This window comes from Rattus norvegicus, chromosome 17 (assembly GCF_036323735.1).
Source record: "Rattus norvegicus strain BN/NHsdMcwi chromosome 17, GRCr8, whole genome shotgun sequence".
Taxonomy (NCBI): Eukaryota; Metazoa; Chordata; class Mammalia; order Rodentia; family Muridae; genus Rattus; species Rattus norvegicus.
This window is the reverse complement of record NC_086035.1, coordinates 91,332,988-91,348,446: the sequence shown is the minus strand read 5'-3', so window position 1 is coordinate 91,348,446 and position 15,459 is coordinate 91,332,988.

Below are 15,459 nucleotides of genomic sequence, written 5' to 3'. Positions count from 1 at the left end.
CAACATGATCAAAGAATACATAAAAATGAACAACCATCATGATCAAGTAGACTTCACCCCAGGAAGAGAGGGATGGTTCAATATATGTAAGTCCATTAACAGAATTCACTTTATAAAAAAAAACCTCAACGATAAAAGCCACATGATAATTTCATTAGATGCTGAGAAAGCAATGGACAAAATTCAACACCCCTTCATAATAAAAGTCCTGGTATAAAGGTCGGTACCTAAACATAGTAAAAGCAATATACAGCAAACAGTAGCCAACATCAAACTACATGGAGAGAAACATGAAACAGTCCCATTAAAATCAGGGAGTAGACAAAGTTGCCCAATTTCTTCCTGCTTATTGAATATAGTTCTTGAAGTCTTAGCCAGAGTAATCAGACAACAAATGAGGGTCAAAGAGATACGAAGTGGAAAGGAAGAAGTCAAAATATCACTATTCGCAGATGATATGATAGAATACTTAAGTGACCACAGAAGTTGAACCAGAGAACTACTAAGCCTGACAAAGAGCAAAGTGGCTCGATATAAAATTAACTCAAACAAATCAGTAGCCATCCTCTATTCAAAGGATAAACAGGCTGAGAAAGAAATTAGGGAAATGATACCCTTCATATTAGTCCCAAATAATATATAATGCCATGGTGTGACTTTAACCAACAGAGTGGGAAAAGATCTTTAACAATCCTATATCTGATAGAGGGCTAATATCCAAAATATACAAAGAACGCAAGAAGTTAGACTCCAGTGAGTCAGATAACCCTATGAAAAAAACGGGGTACAGAGTTAAACAAAGAATTCTCAGCTGAGGAATATCGAATGTCGGAGAAACACCTAAAGAAATGTTGAGCATACATCTGGAGTCATTCAGAGAATGCAAATTGAAACAACCCTGAGAATCCATCTCATACCGGTCAGAATGACTAAGATAAAAACTCAGGTGACAGAAGATGGTGGAGAGGATGTGGGGAAAGAGGAACACTCGTCCATTGTTTGGTGGATTGCAAACTGGTACAACCTCTCTGGAAATCCCTCTGGAGGTTCTTCAGAAAATTGAAAATTGGACTGTCTGAGGACCCTGCTATACCTGTCCTGGCCGTATTCCCAAAAGATGTTCCATCATAAAACAAAAACCCGAAAGAACAACAATTCTAATCAAACAGAGCTCCTAGGGACTAATCCACTACCCACAGAGTACACATGAACAGACCCATGGCTCCAGCTTCATGTAGCAGAGCATGGCCTTGTTGGGTACCAATGGGAGGAGAAACCCTTTGTCCTGCCAAGTCTGGACCTCTCACTGTAGTGGAATTTCAGGGTGGGGAGACAGGAAAGGGAGATGTTTGGGGAGGAAAAAAATTATAAAAGAACTGGGAGGGTGAATGGGATGGGGGTTATGGATAGGAAACCACGAAAGGGGATAACATTTGAAATGTAAATACATTTTAAAAAAATAGAAAAGAAAAGAAAAAGAGAAATGTAAATAAAAATACCCAATAAAAATTAAAATGAATAATAAAAATAAATAAAAAAGGAGCAAAATCAGAAAATAAGAAGTCATATACAATCAGCCTTAAGGGAACTAGGTCAGTGTATATGGGTGTTTGCTGGGCAAACATAAACCCGAGTTTAAATCTCCATAAAAAGCACATCTGACTACATATGTGCGTCTAAACCAAAGCCTTGAGAGCTGCAGAAGAAATATTGGTGCTGGCATGCCAACCTAGCTTCAAGTTCAGACACCATCTCAAAGCACTAAGCAGGATAATGATAGAGCAGGACACCCGAACTCCTCCTCTAGACTGTGCATGCGAACAATGCTCACAACCAGGTATACACACACACACACACACACACACACACACACACACACACACACAAACACACACACACACACTCGCATGCATAAAATATATTTGAAAAGTATAGAAGACATCTAGTCATATTGAAACCCATTTCTGGCTCTGCCTTCTCCCTGCTTTTTCTCTTAAGTTCTTTAACATCATCTGACAAGGGCATATTCTATTTATTTATGATCTGAATTTCTTCTAGAAGACGGCTGTCCCATGAGGTGATATTCACCTGCTTTTGAAAAGCGTCTCTTTCACAATAGATACTTAACAGATCTTTATTAAATACATATGCTGTATATGAAAGTTATTGTTTGGGAAGTATCTTAATGGAAACTAAATCAGAGAAACCCATCTCCCTCATGTCCTCTCACAAAGTCTCTCAATGTCTGTATGTATTAGTAAAAATGTGGATGACAGCAAAGAGCAACAGAAAAGTTACCTGCAAAGCTCTTTACATACAGACACCGCCTACCAATTAACTACATAACAACATCTTTATTACTATAAGATTACTAGGTGTGGATTAGTATAAGGTTACTAGATGTGGAAGTTAACATAAGGGTAGAACATCCAAGGGCCTTCAGGAAGAAAAGACACAAATCACTGTGCCTTACCAGTCTGTTAAACAAACCCTGGAGTAAATGGAAAATGAATTTGATACTTAAAGAAATACTGGCCAGAATTCAACATAAATGCCATTCAACACGAACCAACAATTTTTTTCTCACACATCTATCAAGCAAGAGCAGATCTCTGTCTGTCTGTGTTGTGGTGTGTGTGTGTGTGTGTCTGTATGTGTGTGTGTGAGAGAGAGAGAGAGAGAGAGAGAGAGAGAGAGAGAGAGAGAGAGACAGAGACAGAGAGAGAGAGACAGAGAGAGAGAGACAGAGAGACAGAGAGACAGAGAGACAGAGAGACAGATAGAGACAGAGCCAGAGAGAAGAATGATTTGCTGTTTTGTTTGTCTCTCTCAGGATTGGAAAAAGACACTTTTCTTGACTGCCTGAGCTCCAACCCTTCATGAATGTTGGCTTCAGGTGGCAGAGGAAATCTCCCTGGTTCGTTTCCCTATAATATTAGCATCTCAGCCACCTCTCCAGAGATGAGCATGAACCAGGAAGGGTGGTGTGTGGAGTGCAGCAGCAGGTGTCACAGGCAGGGAAAGGAGAGCAGGAACTTGGAGCACCTGAGTGAGAATGAGATGGGCCCGAGGCTTAAAGTGAGACACCCTCAACCTGTCAGTTCCCTCAATCACCTGGTGGGAAGGACCAGGTAGGCTGAGGGTAGGGAACTTCCAGTTGAGCACTACTACCTCAGGTGAAGAGACCCCTGAGGGCCCTGGCCTGCCGCACCAGTGCCCTGCTTAGTAAAGTTTGCATGGGGTCCGCCCCACTGCCAGAGCCCTTGGGGCAAGGGACCGCCTCAGTAAGCAACCATGTAGGGCTCAAGTTCAGTGAACCCGGGCAGGACAAGCACTGGCCACCAACCTTTCCCCTGGCGCGGTACAACCCCGCAGAGTAGCCCTCCACCTTCCCCCCATGACCTGCTGAGGTCCAGACCCTGATCCTCTAATTTTTTTTATTAACTTGAGTATTTCTTATATACATTTCGAGTGTTATTCCCTTTCCCGGTTTCCGGGCAAACATCCCCCTCCCCCCTCCCCTTCCTTATGGGTGTTCCCCTCCCAACCCTCCCCCCATTGCCGCCCTCCCCCCATAGACTAGTTCACTGTGGGTTCAGTCTTAGCAGGACCCAGGGCTTCCCCTTCCACTGGTGCTCTTACTAGGATATTCATTGCTACCTATGGGGTCAGAGTCCAGGGTCAGTCCATGTATAGTCTTTAGGTAGTGGCTTAGTCCCTGGAAGCTCTGGTTGCTTGGCATTGTTGTACTTTTGGGGTCTCGAGCCCCTTCAAGCTCTTCCAGTTCTTTCTCTGATTCCTTCAATAGGGGACCTATTCTCAGTTCAGTGGTTTGCTGCTGGCATTCGCCTCTATATTTGCTGTATTCTGGCTGTGTCTCTCAGGAGCGATCTACATCCGGCTCCTGTCGGTCTGCACTTCTTTGCTTCATCCATCTTGTCTAATTGGGTGGCTGTATATGTATGGGCCACATGTGGGGCAGGCTCTGAATGGGTGTTCCTTCAGTCTCTGTTTTAATCTTTGCCTCTCCCTTCCCTGCCAAGGGAATTCTTTTTCCTCATTTAAAGAAGGAGTGAAGCATTCACATTTTGATCATCCGTCTTGAGTTTCGTTTGTTCTAGGGATCTAGGGTAATTCAAGCATAAGCAGCCTGCTCCCTTCTTTACCTCAGCTATGTGGTCCGAGGTGGATTATCACCCTGGCAAGGGAATCCCGACCTGCCTAACCTGCCTGGTCAACCAGAGCTGTTACTCCGCCCTCTCAGGTAACCAAGGAAACAGGGTTTCCACACCTTCCATAGCCCTGACCCAGACTAGATCTCTATACCTGCACACAGGCGCCTTTTCCTGCGCTTTGATTCCCTCTCTACTGGGAGGGCGGGCACAACCTGGTCGCCGGAGTGACGCGCTGAGAATCTCAGCCAATGAGAGGAAGAAGGCGGGACCAGTGCAGAGGGGCGGGCCCTGTGCAGCTTCTCCCAGTGACTCTGCTTCTAAAAGCACCAAGTCTCTTGTTTCTAATGTAAGTGCAGGTTCACTGAAAAAACGACATCTGTGTTGAAGACTGCTCAAAGTGACTGAGGAGTACTTGACCACTACACAGGGGATGAATCATCGGAAGCCAAAATTATCTTGTACTATCTTTGGGGTCTTTAAACTTATTACCAACCTTTGTAGCTGACCTAGGATCTTTGTGCCTGTTATATAAAACATTTGAAATGTATTGTTGAACTCAGCCAACGACTGGCTTTTCAGTAATGTGGAAAAGAAGAATATCATCAGCGGGACATTTTCCTGCTGTGCTGTAGGCTGCCCACTAAGTGTTCTTTCCCCTGTATTTGTGTATTGATTTATTATCTTTTGTTCTATGGCTATAAGACCTCATGCCAACCTCTTCCCCAATAGAGTCTTTAATTCTGGAAAACCCGAATCTGTACTCCTATGCAGTATTCACTCAGAGTTGCCTCAGAATATACTTCTCCTTGTTTTTGGTTTTGGTTTTATTTTGTTCATGGTCAGTATGTACAATGAACTGTTGTCCTATCATCTGCTGGAGGTCATAGGATTAAAAAGGATGAGTAAAGTTTCACCGAGATGACAGCAGGGCTATCCTCAGATATCTTTGGGGCCCAACCTTATATTTCTTTAGAGAAAGAGAGATTCTTGAAAAATTCTGGGTCCAGCTACAATACCCTTTGTAGCCCTGTCCAATTACATTGCATACAGTCGGGTATCTGACACAGATTCTTACACAAATCAAACTTTAGTTAGACTTTGAACCTTCTCCTTGGCCTGTGTGCTTTGTGTGTACATCTTTGTTCACTCAAGATTTAGCAGTCGCCAAGGCAGTTTAGCAAGAACCCACATATACACACTCACCCCCTCCCTATCTTACAGAAATGTTTCTATCCACACCCTTGATATCTGTGCATGCTTGCCTGCCTTCAGCAGGAAGCTTTCAAGGTAGGGGTTACTAAAATTCACCCATGTTGGTATCAACCATGAGCTCCATGTTTCTTGACTATACATCCCCATGTATCTCTCGTGTGTTTAGAACACAGGCCACCTCAGTACCTGGGTCTCTTTAGTTATACTACCCTGAATAAAATTGGACTTTGTCACTTTAACTTGTGCACAGCTTTGGCTTTCTCTGAGGACTGTTAAGGTTATGTACTTTAATATGCCAATCTCTTCTGAGTGTGGGAACTACAAATTAAATAGTAGGATATCTGAGCCTCACTACAGACAGTCTAACTAAACCTAAGAGTGACAGGACGATCCTGCTCTAGGAATTTGACACATTAGTGGCCATCCTTCCTAATCTTCCAGACACAGCTGTGAGATAACAGAAGCATGGTGGAAAGTCAAAGCTACACTGACATATTTGGTATACTTTGGCAGTTTTAAACGTCTTCCCAAATAATACAATCAAAAGTTAAATAGTCTATGGACTCAGGATCAAGGAGCAGAAGCGTAATGTGGAGAGATTACAATCAAGGACAGAAAAATCGTGGAACCCCCATTTTCTCAACCAAAGGATACATATAACAATTAGAACATGTCTGAGAAAATCCCATACCATAGGCATTTGAGGAAAGGTAGGATCTGTGTAAATGATTTATAAAGATGCACAACCCCCATGACCCATACTTTGAGCCTTTGATCTGACTCCAAGATTGGCTCTAACTTTTCTTCCTTAATAAGAGAAGAAAACATTCCTTACTTTCTACCAATATCCTATGTGTCCCTGGTCCAATGCCTTGCTCTTAGTGACAAAAGCCTGGAAATTTCAGTGGTAACTCCAAACCCCACAATTTATCAACAACATGTGTGCACACTGTGTTCACACTGTGTGAAAACATACACACACACACAGACACACACCCAGTGTGAACTCCAATCAACCTCGTCTACAGTGAGACTTGCCTATCACGTCTGTTTCACTGTTAGTAAATCGATGTCTAACTTATTTTATTGCCAGATATATTTAAAGTGGCAGCTGATGACCAAATGCAGTCGTTTCAATGATTTTTTTCAGATTTATTGGTATGAATGCATGGTGCCTGCAGTGGTCAGAAGAGGGTGACAGATACCCTAGAACTGGAGTTACAGAGTTTGCTTATCAATCTCGATGTGGACCCTGGAAACTCTTGCTCTGCAAGAGGAGCCGGTGTGCTTAACAGCAGAGCCCATCTCTTCAGCCGCTAAACACAGATATTTTTATAAATAGCTTCGTAGGAAAGTCAGATGTTGTGAGCATCAATGATCTAGGCTCCCAGCAGAAAGAGGGGGCGGGCTCTAAACATTTCAGAGATGTGACTGGTTGCCTACTTTCTCATTAAGCTGTCCATGGAATGATCTGGCTGTTTTCACAGGGTCTTGTAGCTCAAGATGCTTTCACACTCACTCTGTAGCAGAGGATGACCCTGAATTCCTTTTTTTTTTTCCGGAGCTGGGGACCGAACCCAGGGCCTTGTGCTTCCTAGGTAAGCGCTCTACCACTGAGCTAAATCCCCAGCCGACCCTGAATTCCTGATCGACTGACTCTGCCTTCCAAGTGCTGGACCACCATATCTGGTTTAGCTCTTACTTCTTAGAGCAGAAACAAATGCAGGGAAATGTGCTGGAAATCACTGTGTATGAAGGAACTCAGGAGGTGAGGCTCAGAGAAAGAGGGATGATGGAGCCTTAGGAAATGCCAGCCCTAGCATTCCAATGTACCCCATAACTCCCAGAGGATGAAAGGAACATCTTCCAGGCTGACCTATATCTTGTTGACACTGTCTAGCCAGATGTTTTTGATAAGCCCCTTCATTTCCATCTCTACCAAAGCAGACTTGTCACTTCAGCCCAATTTGTGGCCACACCAGAGGCACTGGACTAGGGGAACCTCTATCCTGTTCCTTCTACCTCTGAGCCTGCCATTTCCCCACACAGAGAAAAGAAGGGAGAGGAGGAACTCCAACTCTTTGTCTCTGGTAAGAAGATAGAAAGATACCCTTGTTCCTAAACACTCGTCTTCCTGGAAGGGGCAAGGGGAGAGGCACAGCAGAAGGCCGAGGTAGAAGGGCATGAGTTAGCTCCTGCCTCTCTACCTATGTCCACAGTTCAGTAGAAACTCTGCTCTACTTAAAACATTGGGACAGACTCTATGGTTTGGACACAGCAGCTAAAATGATGGCTTCCAATGCTCTCCAGTTGAACACAGTAGAAAAAAAAAACCCCAAAAACTAAAAAACTTCCTAATGCTACTGATTTTACACCAGGAACTAAGATGAAAAATACTCTGATAGAAACAACTGATTAATGGAGATTAGGTATATAAGGCTTCACATAGCCCAGAGTCTCCTCAAACTTGGTATGTAGCTGAGGCTGCTCTTCAACTCATGATCCTCCTGAATTCACCTCTTGAGTAGGGGGTGGGGGGATGTGCTACCATACCGAGCCAAACACAATTTACATACACCAGAAATTTCCAGAGTGAGTACTGTTCATGACTGGCCTGGGGCAGCTGATCATCTCAACCATCACTGTCACAGCCCTTCAGTCTTGAATCTGAACTGGTCATGATGCATCTCCAGAACACAGCTGTGCTTGTAAGTGTTCACTGAACTTGCATTTCTAGCCTAGGATTGAAACTGTCTAGCAGGGATAGAGGGATGGTTCAGCACTTAAGAACTCTTGCTGCTTTTAAGCTAAGTTCCAAGTCCTCACATGGGGTGAGTCATGACTGCATGTAACACTAGCTACACACACACACACACACACACACACACACACACACACACACACACAGAGTAAGTCTCTAAGAGATAACATCAAGCATGGTCTGGAATGTAGCCCAGTCGGTAGAGTCCTTGCCTAGCATGACAAAAGGCCTGAGTTTGTTCCCAGCATGTACCAATGTGATGTTACATGTCTATAATTCAAGCACTTGCGGGCAGAAATAGATGATCAGAAATTCAAAGTTATCATTAGCAATAAAGTGAGTGTGAGGTCAGCCTTCGATATATGAGCCCATGCCTCAAGAAGAAAACAAAATGTCATGCAAGCCATGTGTGCTCATCCCAATTCATGTGGCCCCAGCATTTTACTTTGTGAGAATTTTTAACTAACAGGGGCACAGAATCATCAGAGAGATGAACTGAAAGATTTCTTCAAGTTAACTCTGACTGTAAATGTAAGATGGCTTGGATCTGGGTTGCCCAAAGAAAGCCAAGGATTATTCTCAGCTACAGTACAAAATCAGTTTATTGAAAGGTAGCTTACAGTCAGTGATGTCTACAGAAGCATAAATACCCTGGAACGTCACAAAGGTGAGACAAGGGAGAAGGAGGTTACTTTATGATAAACTGATTAAATAATTACTGAAAGCTTGGTCATCATGTTTTAAATATCTGATCATTTTTAGTTACATATCTCTATCTGATATGTGCCCATGAGTATAGGTGTTTGTAGAGACCTTAGGTATTGGAACTCCTGGAGCTGGAGTTGCTAGACATGGGTGTTGGGAACTGAACATGTCCTCAACAAAAGTAATATGAGATCTTAACCAATGAGCCATTTCTCCAACATATCATATTCACGCTTAAGAACTTTTTGTCCTGGACACCCGTATTAAGGTGAGCTGCTTGGGAATGATGTTGTTTTCCTAGTAAAGTGTCAAGATCTGCTTAACTATGTTTCCAAAGGCATTTTTCTTTAAGCAAAGTTGCCCCCTGTAAAGGTCTATAATGAGGTCATATATAATATACATTTTATTTCTGTGCAGTAGAGAAGAGTCAAATGAAAGGGAAGGGCACAAAGCCACACTGGACATCCATATACACAGAGACAGATTACACAGTCCTGGGGACCCACACCAGAGGGGCAGACAAAAACACAACATGCAATATTAGCACCATGAGCTTTTAACTAGTTAGGGCTCGGGGCTCTGCTGGGATGTCCAACCTGTGCCTCTAAGAACAAATAAACAAATAACCTCTGTACAAAGCAGCCACCTACTGGAAATACTGTAATCTGTAATAATACTTAGTAATAATAGTGGAAATCTGGCCATCTCAAACAATAATCTTATGTAGTGCTGCCCCCTGCTGGAGGACACAGAGTCTGGCTTGGTTGGGTGCCTTCCAAGCCTTCCAAGGGGACCCAACTAAGACAGAAAGAAAAAGCATGAATTTTCTCTGTGACTTGGCAGACAAAGGCACTATAACACTGGCATGGCTGAGACTGAGTCTACTGTCACCAGGATGTGCCCAGCACAGTGACCTGGGACTCATCTGTCACCACTGATGGACTTGCCTCCTCCCCGGGGACTGAGGGTACTGTCCTGTCTACTAGGTCTCTTCTTTTCCCAGTTCAGCAGGCAAGGATGCCCTGATGAAGCAGTCTTAGCCTCACCTGCCTTCCAATCATGTACATTACAAAAATGCATGCTTCTAAAGACAGGATTAGTAACCGAGGCTGAACAGTTATTTTCCTTCTGGCCTCTTCCGTGTGTGCAGCTAAGCAGATCTCATTTGGTTTGAACGAAGATTTCAAACAAGTCTTATTTTAAAAAATCAACCCTATTGTCCCTGCTTTATATTTTCCCTCCCCTTTGAAGCCACGGTATTGCTGTCTGTGGCACTTGTTCAGAGCAGGCTCTATGCACATATAAATCATCTTCCTCCACCAGCAAACAGTATTGCCCTCACTGAGATGGCAGCAAACCTCTGCTTCATATTCTCATGTGCACACAAAGAAACAACAATGCCATGGACCTAGCAATGCCAAACCACTTTCTGCTCTAGACCAAAGCTGGAGGCACACTGAGAGATATGTGTGCTGTCCCATCACCTGCCTGGGACTTGAACCCCACCCTGGGACTCATGGGTACTTGGTTAGGAATGGGAAAGGAAGGGTGAGTCTTCCTTTACTGTGTTTAGTGAGAATCAAAGCCAAGATGCTGGGCTGAGTGCTGGGGCTACTGAAGCCTCATCATCAGTGGGGGGAGCACCTGTGGGTTCCCAAGACTTGAAGGACCTGGGTGGAGTAGGGCCGGCTTCCTTCCTTCCTGTAGCTGTAGAGGGATATGGCTCTGAGAGTTATGTCTGGCAGGGGAATCTCTGGGTGATCACATGTACTGAAGGGCCTGGAGTGGTCAGTGATGCAACTGGAAATGAGATGATGGAGTTTCCCAGCTCTCTTGGATGTTAAGAAGGATCTTCCCCTTTGTGTGACCATCCATGACCCCTGTCCTCTGCAGCACCCCCTGGGAACCTACAGAAAACAGTTCAGCCCAGGAAGGCAAAGCTTCTGAAAGTCTTGCTTCCACAGGGATGGCATCTGTACTCCTCGGTGCTAGCCTTTTGAATCTGTCTACATCTTCATCTCCTGTATGATTCTCTAATCCTGTATGTTTTTCTAATGAATAAGGAAAGATTTTTTTGGTGCCAATTTAAATAGTTTTATTATTCCATGTTGCTTGTTTTGGGTCCCTGTGGAACAATGCTATACCCTCTACTTTGACTTAATCGACCTCTTCAATCGTGGGGCCTGAAGAAGCACCACCTGATGGAGGAGCTCCTCCACCAGGGAAGCCACCAGGCATTCCTCCAGGCTTGCCACCAGCACTCTGATACAACTTGGTGATGAGAGGGTTGCAGACCTTCTCCAGTTCTTTCTGCTGATGCTCAAATTCTTCCTTCTACGCAGTCTGGTTCTTATCCAGCCAGCTGATGATTTCATTGCACTTGTCAAGAATCTTCTGTTTGTCTTCATCATTTATCTTGCCTTGAAGTTTCTCATCCTCAACAGTTGCTTTCATGTTGAAGGCATAAGACTCCAGCGAGTTCTTCTATAGACATGACTTGAAAATTGTCCATGAATTCTGCTGTTGAGGATTCAGCCAACATCAGAATGAAAATATGTGAGAATTGCATCTAGGATGAACATTTATGCCTTGCCTTCTGATTATTCTCAAAAAATAGAGCATAACAACTATTTATAAGGCATTTCTTTGACATATTACAAGTAACTTAAATATAATTTTACTTACAGAAGAGGCTATATGTATGTTATATGTAAATACGTCATTTTCTAGAAGGGATTTTTAATATTCATAGCTTTTGGTATTCATGGGATGGCTGAAACCAACCTCCAATGAGTACTATGGAGAACTATTATTTATGTATGAGGATCAATAAAACCACTGGGCATTATATATTTATGACCAATATTCTAGGTAAGCAATTATTGGAGCTGTAATATTTTAACTCACACCCATATACTACATGAATGAATCCACAGGAATTTCTTTTTTTTTCTTTTTTTTTTTTCTTTTTTTTTTTTTTCGGGGCTGGGGACCGAACCCAGGGCCTTGCGCTCGCTAGGCAAGCACTCTACCGCTGAACTAAATCCCCAACCCCAGGAATTTCTTAAATTACGTGAATAAGAAGGGTAATACCTAAATTAAGTTGGGATAGAAAAAAATGAAATGCCCAGAGATATCAAGCATTTATATTTGGTAACAGAATTAGAACTCTGGTGCTAGAACCAGATTAAGGAAGCATGCCATATGTCTTTTACTACATAGACTTCACATTAGAGTTAATAAAAATTTCATAGACTATCCTAATGTAAACATTAGGATAACCCTCTAACCCTGAATGAACCGTGCCCTAGTTTGGTTTCTATTGCTATGATCAAACACGAAACAATATAGCACTTTCAAAAAATGGCACCGGTTCAACTGGGGATCACCAGGTAGAAGAGTGCAAATCGATCCATTCATATCACCCTGTACCAAGCTCAAATACAGGGGGATCAAGGACCTCCACATAAAACCAGATACACTCAAATTAATAAAAGAAAAAGTGGGGAAGAGCCTCAAACACATGGGCACTGGGAAAAGTTTCCTGATCAGAATACCAATGGCTTCTGCTCTAAGATCGGGAAATGAGAAATGGGACCTCATAAAATTGCAAGGCTTCTGTAAGGCAAAGGACACTGTCATTAGGACAAAACAGCAAACAACATGTTTGGAAAAGTTCTTTACCAATCCTATCCAATAGAGGGCAAATATTGAACATATACAAAGAACTAAAGAAGTTAGACTCCAGAGAGTCAAATAACCCTATTAAAAATGGGGTGCAGAGCTCAAAAAAGAATTCTCACCTGAGGCATATTGAATGGCTGAGAAATACCTAAGGAAATGTTCAACAGCCTTAGTCAACAGGGAAATGCTAATAAAAACAATCATGAGATTCCACCTCATACCAGTTAGAATGGCTAAGATCAAAAACTCAGGTGGCAAAAGTACCCGTTGAGGATGCTGAAAAAGAGAAACACTCCTCCATTGCTGGTGAGATTGCAAGCTGGTACAACCAATCTAAAAATCAGTCTGGAGATTCCTCAGAAAAATGAACGTAGGACGACCTGAGGACCCCTCCATACCATTCCTGAGCATATACCCAAAAGATGTTCCAACATATAAGAAGGACACATGCTCCACTATGTTCATACCAGTCTTATTTATATAATTCCCAGAAGCTGGAAAGAAGCCAGATGTCCTTCATCAAAGAAATGGATACAGATAATCTGGTACATTTACACAATGGAATACTACTCAGCTCTTAAAAACAATGACTACATGAAATGCTTAGGAAAATTGATGGAACTAGAAAATATCATCCTGAGTGAGGTAACCCAGTCACAAAAGAACACACATGGTACCACTCACTGATAAATAGATATTAGCTCATAAGTTCAGAATATGTTAGAAACGAGTCACAAACCATATGAAGCTCAAGAAGTGGGAAGATAAAAATGGTGATCTTCATACCTTCACAAAAGTGAGAGCAAAATACTCATGGGAAGACATACAGGGACATAGAGTGTACCAGGAACTGAGGAAAAGGTCATCCAGAGACTGCCCCACCTGGGAATCCTTCCCATATTCAGCCTCTAAATCCAGTCACTATTGCTGATGGCAAGATGTGCTTGCTGACAAGAGACAGATATGGGTGTCTTTGAGACGCTCTGCCAGAGCCTGACTGATACAGATGGGCTAACCTTTGGGTTGAACAATAGGACCCCAATCACGGAGTTAGAGAAAAGACAGAAGTAGGTGAAGCGGCTTGCAACACCTTAGGAAGAACAACAATATCATCCAATGAGACCTCACAGATGAGCTCCCAAGGACTAAACCAGCAACCAATGAGTACACATGGAAGGACCCATGACTCCAGCCACATATGTAGCAGAGGATGGCATTGTCCCCATCAATAGGAAGGGAAGCCCTTGGTCCTGTGAAGGCTTGTTTCCTCAATGTAGGGAAATGCCGGTGTTGAGTTTGGAATGGGTGGGTGGGAGTAGGAGCGTCTTCATAGAATCAGAGGGAGGGGGAGGGGATGGCCGAGGCTGGGAAAGGGAGTAACATTTAAAATGTAAATACATAAAATATCCAAGAAAATATACAGTTGAAAATACCAAATACACATAGTGATACCCTAACAACATGAAGCATTTATGCCTTTGGTTTTGAAGCACTGAATTTGGACAATGGAACTTTGTAATACAAAGAGTAGATGGTTAAATATTCCCAGCTACCAGACTTGTTTCTATTTTTATTCTTTTATCCCCTTACTCCTTTTAATATTCTTTCTTTGTTTTCATTACTGTTTGGACTATCACATTGTTAATGCTCTTTGCTTTAGCTGTACGTACAATATTATTCAAGAGGAAAAAGGGTGAACAATCGGGTTGAAAAGTATGCAGGTTACTCACAAATGGTGTGTTGAGTAGACAAAGATGAGCATGTAGATCTGAATCCTTTAGGTGTGTGGGGTGTGCAGGGCTTGCTGTGATGGGAGAACTGGGTTCTGATGTTGCCAACTATTAACAGTTTCTGTTGCTCATGTTCTTGTGCTTGAGTGCTGCCATCTGGTTATCTCTGGGTTTAATTGGTCTAGCTGTCTCTTACTGGAGCCTGTCCCTACTGCAAGCCTGTTACCCTGTGAGCCTGTCATTCTGTGATCCTGGATACATCAGAACTTCTTCGGGGTCAAGCTTGCTTCTACATGTGGACTCAGTGGGGTCATCTAAAATTGTCAAAGCATTAATAAAAATATTAGTTGTGAAATTACTCTGTTCATATATAGAAGTAAATATTCATATATACACACACACACATATATAAAAAATAAACAATTAGGCTTCAAATATCAAATGTGTTCCCACAATTTTAATATCTCTTTTTTATATTTTTATTTTAACCTGTGTATTATCATAATTTTTAAACAGCCTTAAACTTCCTTGACCAATCTAGCAATTAGTTACAAAGCCTCTAATGGGAGAAATTGATGAGAATACTCTCTGGCAACATTCCAGACTCCACTTGAAAATGCCTCGTGTCATCTGTGCCGTCTGAACACAGGGACCTAGGAGCATTCAGGGGCAGGACCCTTCTAGTTCCTGCCCTCCCTGAGAGCTGAAAATCAGCTGCCAGGAGCAACGACAACCCTGAGAACAGAACACTCTGTTCTTGGAACTGGCTGAAAGTGAACAGGAAAAGAGGTCCACAGGAGTGCAGACACACGGGCCTACAGGAGAATCAAGCCACAGCCAGAAACAGCAAGACAAGCTAACATCAGAGACAAACTGATGATGAGAAGTAAGCACAGGAAGACAAACAACAGAATCTAAGACTACTTGGCATCATCAGAGTCCAGTTCTCCCTTCAAAGGAAATACTGGATATCCAGACACACTGGAAGGGCAAGACTTAGATTTTAAATCCCGTTTTGTCATGACAATGGGGGACTTAAAGAAGGTCAGAAATAACTCCCTTAAGGAAATACAGGACAACACCGGTAAACAAGTACAAGCACTTAAAGAGGAAACACAAAAATCCCTTAAAGAATTACAGGAAAACACAACCAAGCAGTAGAAGGAATTAAACAAAACCATCCATGAGTGAA